The 9,586-nt window shown below is 53.5% G+C and overlaps 1 long non-coding RNA gene across 1 annotated transcript; it reads left to right on the plus strand.

Annotated features, from left to right (window-relative positions):
* The first annotated feature begins 616 nt into the window (after positions 1-616).
* On the plus strand, positions 617-2,322 carry LOC144807963 (uncharacterized). Its single transcript, XR_013606540.1, has 3 exons — positions 617-718; positions 1,385-1,514; positions 2,124-2,322. It is a non-coding gene; the product is annotated as an uncharacterized LOC144807963 (long non-coding RNA).
* The last annotated feature ends 7,264 nt before the right edge of the window (positions 2,323-9,586 follow it).

A 9,586-nucleotide genomic window follows, 5' to 3' on the forward strand; every position in this document is an offset into this window, starting at 1 on the left:
GGGGCGCCTCACAATGGGAGCATTAAGGATATAAAAGAGGAGAATATTGCTGGTGGGCAAATGATGGGGGGACAGGGCTGAATTGCGCGGGGCAGTGGCGACAATTGTGGGTGGATACGGGAGGCGGCAAGGGGTACATTACTGAGGGACAGTTACAGGAGGCAAGAGTGAAGGGGAGTGTGTCCTGGGAAGGGGGCAAGGGGTAGTAAAGGAATTCTGGGGGGGGGCGGTTGGCGCAGTGAGGGAGGGCCCCGGTGGTCGGGTCCTGGGTGGGGGGGGGGGGGTGGCGAGCCTTGAGGCAAAAGTGGATATGCCGAGCAAAAAACAAAACACGAACTAAGGGGGAGAAGGCGCCAAAAGATAGTACATATCACGGTAAGGTGGGCGTGCGGGAGTGCATACTGGCGCAAAAGCTGCCTTTGCAAGGACGAACATTGTTCAGGTGGATCCCACCGGGCTAAATAAAAAATGTAAAAGGTGCTGGAGGTGACTGTATTTCCTACCCGTTGTGGTTGGCGCAGGTTGCAACAAATTTGGGATACAGTAAAGAGCCTTGGATAGAGATAAGGGAATTCTGCGGGTAGTAGGCAGGACTGATCATAGAACAAAAATAACTGCGAGATTTCACCACATAGCAGGGACAATACGGATGCTTCCAAAGATACACCGAAATGATGAAACACTTTCCCGGCAGCTGGTCTGTCATCACGATTACTCGGTAATTCTCGTCATGTTAATGGCAGCCGGGGAGGGGCTGTATGTTTAAGTAATAAGCAAGGTGGAGCTCGGGCCTCTTGGAAGGGGTGAAATAACGGAGTATCGTTAATGCGCAGATGGTCTTCAAAGACCGGTTGGGTACTGGGGGGTGGCGGCGTGTGTGCGCATGAAGGAGTCTCAAACAGGGCTGCCGGCCACACACGGCACAGGGGGGGGGGCAGGGCAAATTAACACAGGGTCCGGTTGGGGGGGGAGGAGTAGGATCAGGCTGAGCAGAGCACAACACAGTATACGAGTACAGGAGCACAGCGTTCATAAAGGGAGAGGTGGGGGGTCCAGTCTGCCCCCACCTCTCCTGGCCTTGGTGGGAGTGTGCAAGGCCAATGCCGGGGGTTTGGGGTGTGGGGGGGTTGGGAGAGTGGTGACATCCCAACACCCTGTGCCCCCTTCCCCAGTGTGCCTCCACCAATGCGGATGGGGGAGGGATGCATGGGCGGCAAGGATTGTGGGGAAGGAGCCATTGAGGATTAAAGGGTTTCGAAGGCACACAGGGATAAGTTGCCACTTGGACTTGTGGGTGGCATAAAGAAAGTAGGGCGCCCGAAGGGGGTGCGACAGTAGGTACAAGTAGCGCGTATGGGAAGTTAACATGTTATTTCTATTGTAGAGTCGAGCAAGGACTGCACACATTTGGACTTCAAGGGCTGAGGGAACGTACAGGTGGTGTCTAGTGGCGGAGGTAACAGACTGGACGAAGGGAACAGGAACAGGAATTAGGGGTCGGGACTTTGCAGAAGGTAAGTTTGCGACAGACAAAGGGGGTGGAGGGTGATAGGGGAGGTGGCTGGCATCTGGGGGTTTGATCTGGAGGGGTGGATGCTTCTGTGAGGGATTGTTCTGATACGGCCCCAGTGTCCCCCAGTTACTGGTAAGCTCTGTAGGGCAAAGGTTGTTTATGGGGACGCCTAGCTCTCTTGCGGCTACCCGCGTCCTCCTTTAGATCGCAGTCCCTCTCCCTGTCTTGCTCCAGCAGCCGCGCCTCGTGAAGGGCAGAAGGGCCCCTGGGTTGCTGCTGCAGGCACATACCGGTGGGCTCCACCCTCTGCTCTCCCTCACACCAAAGGTTTAATAGGACCATACTGTGGGGAAGGCAGCATGCAGAATTTAACTCAAATTATACGGGTAGAGGAATGGGCAGGCGGGCTCGCCCACGACGAGGGTGGCCAACATTGGAAAGAGACATCTTGGTGATGTAATTTGATTACAGGTGTAATTTTACAGAGCTACCATGGCCTCCCTTGAATTATGAGTAGCTCATGCAGTGGCAATAGTCTGGTTTGATAGCTACCCCCGGGAAAAGAGGTGCTCAACTACAACTTGAAGTTTAACACCATTTTCAATTTTAGGTCAGCCACAAAGGGGATTGATCCAAGACGCGTTTGAGCATGATGGGAGACGAGGGACTGTGTCACAGCGGGGCTCTGGACCTAGCAGCAAACGAAGAGGCTGGACCAGGCGGGGTGTTCTCAGGACTGGAGTACCGTGGCGGCCAGGACGTGCAGCAGCTGTGGGCCAGCTTTGCAGCGACGGCTAAGGCAAAGAATTGGGAAGGTTGGGAGCTGGCAATGGCTCAAATGCAACCACCTGCCCCGGAAGGTGGTGGACAATGCAAGGATGTGGAAGAGTGGCAAGGGGACGTTTTTCCGGTTAATGGCCATACCTATGCAGCAACACGTGGGGAAAAACGGGGTGCGGAAAAGAAGGCGAGGGGGCGGGGGGGCTCTGTCGCAGGAGCCAAAAAGGTAAGGATGCCCACAGACGACATAACAACAAAGGCAATGATGGGGGAGGACTCACAGGCAGCGGCAATTTTGCAGGTGGTTGTGCCAAATAGGCAGTTGGGAGAGGACAAAGGCAACTCAAGTAAAGAAGGGGCATTGACAACGGAAAGTGGTTCCTTAGGTGAGTTGTCGGAAATAATTAAAAAAGTTGTCGCTAATTGGCAGGAACGCAGGGGCAAAAGGAATGGAGAAGGGGTTATGATGGAGGAGGGGAGCATGGCAGGCAGAGCAGGTGAGGGGTCCCCAATACAAGTCTGGGTGGGGGGAAATAGGGACCATGGGGGCGAAGGGGGGGTGGGAAAGAAAGTGTCGGCCCAATCTGTTAAGAGTGGCGCCATTACGCTGGGAAAAGGAGCCATATCAAATGCATCCCTGGATAGCGACGAGAAAAACACACCGTCAAATAAGGTGGAATTAGGGGGGCCGAACGGGACACAGTCAGAAGCATGGCATATCCCACTGGAGGTGAAGGAGAAAGTTTGGAAGAGGGAATTCATTGGTATTTTCACTCTACTGGAGCATGTGCGCAGGGGGGTAGACACATTACGGGTAGCTGGGCCCAGCAGAGAAAATAAGGACAGGAAGAGGATCAGGCCCGAGGAGAATATTAATAACTGGTTGGACGCTTTTGCATTATTGGCAGCCATAATGTTAGAGAAGTTCCCGGAGCAAGGTCCAGCATTGAGTAGGTACAACCAAGGTATCCTGGACAGGTTCAGGCGCCATGGGGTGGCTGCAATACGATCTGAACTTCCGCCAACGCATGAAAGAGTCACCATCGATGTCGTGGGATCAGAGAGAGGCGAAGGAATGGATGGAACAGATGGGGTCCAAAGCGGGGTATGGGTTAGGGGTAGTGGGGGCGGTGGTTGGCACACAGCAGTGGACAACACCAGTATCTGGGCAAGGTTGGCAGGCAAACACGCAGGCTCATTCCTTGGCTAATGCTCAGTATGGATTGGGGCAACAAATAGTGACAAGTTTTCCGCAGCATCAAGTGGGTCAGGTGCAGGTTCAACACGGGATCACCTATGTGGGGAATGGAACAATGGAGGGGTCCCAGCATCCAGGTGCTGGAATGGGGCCCTGTCAGCAGTCCCACCTGGGTGGCGGGGGGCAGCAACAGACGTGGACGGGTCCCATGCAGCCGCAGACAGGTGGAGGACAAACACTGCAACAACAACTGGGGTCGGGAGGATCACATTACACACAGGCGGGGCCTAGCCATCAGGCAGGCACGGGTTTTCCAATTGGCACCATACAGCCTGGGGGACAGCCTACACAGGGTAACAATGGGCTAACAAATGGGCAATTCAGCGGTGGCAGGGGTCAGCAGCCCGCGGTGGGGTTCCCAGCTGGAGTGGGGCAGTTGACAGCAGGGCAGCAGGGGGGACACGGTCAGGGCGGCATGGTTACAACACAAAGTTCCCCAGGGTCAATTTTAGGCCAGGGGCAGATCATGGGGAGGCACCAGCAGCCGCTCCAGGAGCAGCAGCAGGCATTTCGTGAGCCAAAGGGGGCCGACGGGTACAAGCAGCTGCTGCAGCGTAAACAGAGGGACAATACCTGTCGCCTGTTCAATGCAGGCAATTGCACCTGGGGGGTGCAATGCAAATTTCGGCATGGGTGCTCCCAATGTAGCGGGGACCATCCCGCTTTGGCATGTAAAGCCATCGTTAGAATTGCACCTGGCACCACGTTCATGGGTCAGCCATAGCCTGGGCTGGATAACAAAAGGCCCATCCCCAATAAACTTTGAATTGCTAGCAACACTTTTGAATGATTACCCGAAGGAAGAGGAGAGGGAACTACTTTTTTGGGGTTTCAAGGAAGGGTTTAAAATACCATACTGCGGTCCTTTAGCGGGCAGGTCATCTAGGAACCTTCGCTCAGCGGAGAAACTCCCGGAAATAGTTGCAGAGAAGATACAAAAGGAGTTGCAGTTAGGACGGATAGCAGGCCCATTTGATAACACCCCTTTAAGTAACTTTATTATTTCTCCGCTAGGTATTGTTCCTAAAAAAGAGGCAGGCAAATACCGTATGATCCACCACCTCTCTTATCCCAGAGGCAACTCAGTGAATGACTGGCTAAGCCAGGATATTTGCACAGTCTCCTATGCAACATTTGATGAAGCCATTGAGTTAGTCAGGCAGGCTGGGACAGGAGCTCTCATGGCAAAAGCTGATATAGAATCAGCTTTCAGGCTGTTACCAGTGCATCCCGACAGCTTTCATTTGCTGGGGTTCCAGTTCAGGGATAAGCTGTACTATGACAGGTGTATGCCCATGGGTTGTTCCGTTTCCTGCGCTTATTTTGAGGCTTTTAGTTCCTTTTTGGAGTGGGCAACGAACAAGGTCCAGCCAGCGGGGGGCAAGCTGCATTATCTGGATGACTTCTTGTTTGTAGGCGAGGCTAACTCCCCCGAGTGTTCCCAGGCATTGGCAGCCTTCACGGCCGTATCGCAGTGCTTGGTAGTCCCATTGGCCGCAGAAAAAACAGAAGGCCCCCCAACTAAGTTAACTTTTTTGGGGATAGAGTTGGACTCAGAGGAAGGGGGAGTCACGCCTCTCGGTGGAGAAAGTACAGGACTTTGCAGCAGCTATTAAAAAGGTATTGGCGAAAGATAAGGCAACTTTAAAAGACATCCAGGAGCTAATGGGCAAGCTCAATTTTGCATCCAGGGTCATTCAGGTGGGGAGAGTGTTTTCTAGAAGGCTGGCAGGTGCTACGGCAGGCATGACTCAGAAACATCACTTTGTCAGGTTGAAGAAGGGGCTGAAGCAAGAATTGCAGATGTGGTTGTCTTTTCTCCAAGGGTTCAATGGGGTTAGAATATGGCCGCCACTATGGACAGCCGATGAGGGGTCGCAACTGTACACAGATGCCTCCAGGCAGGGGGGTTTTGGTGCAATATTGGGTTCTGCGTGGTGTGCCAAGGAGTGGCCACCGGCCTGGCGGCAAGGTGGCCTCATCAACAATATCACAGCGATAGAACTCTTTCCTATTCTGGTGGCATTATCAATATGGTCGGACACCTTGGTTAACAAGTGCTTGGTCGTCCGGTCCGACAACATGGCAGCCGTCGAGGCAATAAATAATCAGTCGGCGGCGTGTCCCATAGTAGTAGGCTTATTAAGGCATTTAGTGAGCAGGTGTCTCCAGTATAATATTCAGATAACAGCCAAGCATGTGCCAGGGGTTCAGAACAAGGCAGCTGATGCTCTTTCTCGCTTACAGTGGGAAAGATTCCGGGCAGAATCGCCGGAGGCGCAGCAAGAAATGACGCCCTTCAAAGAGGAATATTGGAGACTGATGCATTAGAAGGTCTGCTACAGAATATGGCGGAGGAGGCTCTAGCAGTGGGAACAAGGCACCGGTATCGACGTTGTGTGGACACTTTTCGGAACTTTACAGCGGATGATTCCGAGCTTCCAAACAATGTTCAGCAACTGGGGAGGCGGGTCAAACAGTTTGTGGTGTGGGCCAAGGGAGCCGGCAAATCTAGGTCATGGGTTGGAGAGCACCTGGCAGCAATAGCATACCATTCAAAGCTGAAGGGTTTTGACGATCCTACTAAAGGTTTTGTTCTTAGGGCAGCCTTGAAAGGGTGGGCAAAAGAGGAAGGAAAAAAGCAGGATCACAGGTCCCCAATTGACTTCAAAACACTAAAGATTCTAATGGACCACCTCCCTTTGGTATGCTACTCAGATTTTGAAAGTGCGCTGTTTAGAGTAACATTTTCCCTGGCCTTTTTCGGGGCATTTCGCATTAGTGAATTAGTAGCCAGTTCGAAAGGGGATAAAAGCAGCAGGGCCTTGTTGGTGAAGGACATATCCCTAGGCACACAGCAGGTATCCCTACGGGTGCGGCGCTCTAAAACAGATCAAGTGGGAAGGGGACAGTTCATTACACTGGATAGGATGGAAGGGCTCAGCTCGTATTGCCCAGTAACGCTCTTGGCAGGGTACATCCATGAACGGGAAGGTGTCAATGGGACAACTACCTCCTCACTCACGAGGATGGGACCCCGGTAACATTTTATCAGTATAAAAGGGTGTTAGCAGCAACGGTCCAAGTTGCTGGGCTCCAAGGGTGCCATTACACTACACATTCCTTCCGCATTGTGGCAGCCACCACAGCCTTCCAGGAGGGCATGTCGGCAAATGCAATAAAACAATTAGGAAGATGGCAATCAGACAGGTTTCGGGTGTACATTCGCCCAACATCCGACGGGTAGAGGAGGGAAGAAGACATGGTTGCGGTGATTCAGTGGTAGGGGTCTTGACTAAACTTATGTACTGCAAATTAAATGTATAATAAAAGGCGGATAGAAGATTGATACCAACATTTCTGTGCTTCTGTTCTACTCCACAGAATACAAAACAGTGTGGGTCATCGGGCACTCTTACGTGTCAATGGCCGCTAACAGGGCCCGCAGCATTGGGTGGAATGCAACGTTCCCGTTCCAACGGACAAGGGTGCGATGGTTTGGCAAGCCAGGGTTGCACTGGAGAGAATTGGGGAGCATCATTGAAGACTTCCGCACCTGTGCAAAGGACCCAAATGTTTTAGTAATTCATCTAGGGGGAAATGACCTCCCAGTGATGGGGCGGGGGGAACTCTTTCACATGTTAAAGAGGGATCTCACTAATTTAGCTAGGAGCATGGACACCACAGAGGTTGTATGGTCCGAAATAATTCCTAGAAGGGTATGGGCTGGTGCTCACTCCCAAAACGGCATGGAGTTATCAAGGAAGAGACTAAATAGCCTCATGGCCAAGTTTTAAAAGGGGTAGGTTTAGGTAGCATCAGGCACACACTAATTAACTTGCGGCAGCCGCACTATTACAGGGCAGATGGGGTGTACTTATCAGACACTGGAACAGATGTCCTGCTACGAAATATGCTAGCAGCATTGAATGCAAGGGGCTGTTGGTAGTTTGCAAGAATGGGGCCGCAGTAATGGCATGGGGGGCTCTCGCTGGCAGCGATAGCTCCCAGCGAGGCATGGCGGTACTTACAAAGCGATCCAAGAGGAATACAAAAGCAGGCTGTGAAGCGGGCACAGACCACAAACAGGGCAGTCAGGACTCAGGGGGTCACTGGCAAGCTCCCCGAGCTCCCCTGGATTCAGGTGAACCGGAAGTAAACGATTGAGGGCGGAGCCGGTGGCAGGGGGGAAGTGGGGAGACCAATTACCGGGTCACCTCGCAGAGATGGATGGGGGAGCAGGAAATCAGGTTGGACGGGCAGGAAGCACATCGGCTTGCCCAGGTAACAAAGGGTACACAACGGAAGCGAAGAGTAAATGGGCGGGGGTGGGACAGACGCTTACCCGGAAGGAATGTGTGGACACCGGAAGTGAAAGGTCACCCGGCCGGGTTGGAACCCTATGGTTACCCGGGAGTGAGTGGACACCGAAAGCAAAAGGGGCCGTCCGGTTGGGTTAAAGCAGATGCTTACCCAAGTAGTGCGTGGCAACCGGAGGTAAAAGGTTACACGGTCGGGCTGGAAGCAGAAGCTTGCCCGGAGTGAAAGGAAAGGGTGCGTCCACAGGGGTATGGGTTACCTGGGGATGGATAGCTGCACTGAATGTAGGGCACAGTGCAGAGCAAAGGGGTTAAGGACGGTGATAGGTCACCTTGGCGAAGGTAGCTGCACTGGATGTAGGGCACAGTGCAGAGTTGATGGGGTGAGGATACAGGCTCGCCAGACAAAAATAATGGTGTGTAAAGGATCGCTTGTAAGTTGGAAATGCCTAATAAACTGCGGCCTCAATTCTTCCATAAAACAAAAACTTGTGTGGTCTGAAGTTATTGGGATTCGGGTGGTGCGACCATGTGGGGGGTGCCTCTGCTGTGCCCCTTGGTTCAGCCCCCCACTCCCCAGGGGGAGGGGGACAGTGGCTGGACCGGGGGTCTCAGTGGAGGCCTCCCCCCGGGAAGCAGAGCCCGGGCACCAATAAGGATTGGCTGGAGATAAGGAAGGAGAAAGAGCGGGCCCACCAGAGAATGGGCTGGGCCAGCTCAGCTGTAAATCTAGGGTTAGGAATGTGGCAGAGGATAGGGGTATTTAAAGGAGGGCACCGGGCGCAAGGCCCTCTTTCTCCGGGAATTGTGTCAGGAGAAGACCCGCCCTCCCACCCGTGAAAAAAACAAGAGTTCGGGGGGGGGGTGGGGGGGGGTGTGGGGGGGGGGTTAGTGGGGGCTGGCCAAGGTGGTTATAATTGTCGCAGAGGCATAGTGGACTTGCAAGAGGTCCTTTGGTCGGAGGAAGGAATAGCAGGCAGGACGTACAAAGCGATCCAAGAGGAATACAAAAGCAGGCTGTGAAGCGGGCACAGACCGCAAACAGGGCAGTCAGGACTCAGGGGGTCACTGGCAAGCTCCCCGAGCTCCCCTGGATTCAGGTGAACCGGAAGTAAACGATTGAGGGCGGAGCCGGTGGCAGGGGGAAGTGGGGAGACCAATTACCGGGTCACCTCGCAGAGATGGATGGGGGAACAGGAAAGCAGGTTGGACGGGCGGGAAGCACATCGGCTTGCCCAGGTAACAAAGGGTACACAACGGAAGCGAAGAGTAAATGGGCGGGGGTGGGACAGACGCTTACCCGGAAGGAATGTGTGGACACCGGAAGTGAAAGGTCACCCGGCCGGGTTGGAACCCTATGGTTACCCGGGAGTGAGTGGACACCGGAAGCAAAAGGGGCCGTCCGGTTGGGTTAAAGCAGACGCTTACCCAAGTAGTGCGTGGCAACCGGAGGTAAAAGGTTACACGGTCGGGCTGGAAGCAGAAGCTTGCCCGGAGTGAAAGGAAAGGGTGCGTCCACAGGGGTATGGGTTACCTGGGCAAGGATAGCTGCACTGAATGTAGGGCACAGTGCAGAGCAATGGGGTTAAGGACGGTGATAGGTCACCTTGGCGAAGGTAGCTGCACTGGATGTAGGGCACAGTGCAGAGTTGATGGGGTGAGGATACAGGCTCGCCAGACAAAAATAATGGTGTGTAAAGGATCGCTTGTAAGTTG

The sequence above is a fragment of the Lissotriton helveticus genome, chromosome 1_2, assembly GCF_964261635.1.
Source record: "Lissotriton helveticus chromosome 1_2, aLisHel1.1, whole genome shotgun sequence".
Classification (NCBI taxonomy): Eukaryota; Metazoa; Chordata; class Amphibia; order Caudata; family Salamandridae; genus Lissotriton; species Lissotriton helveticus.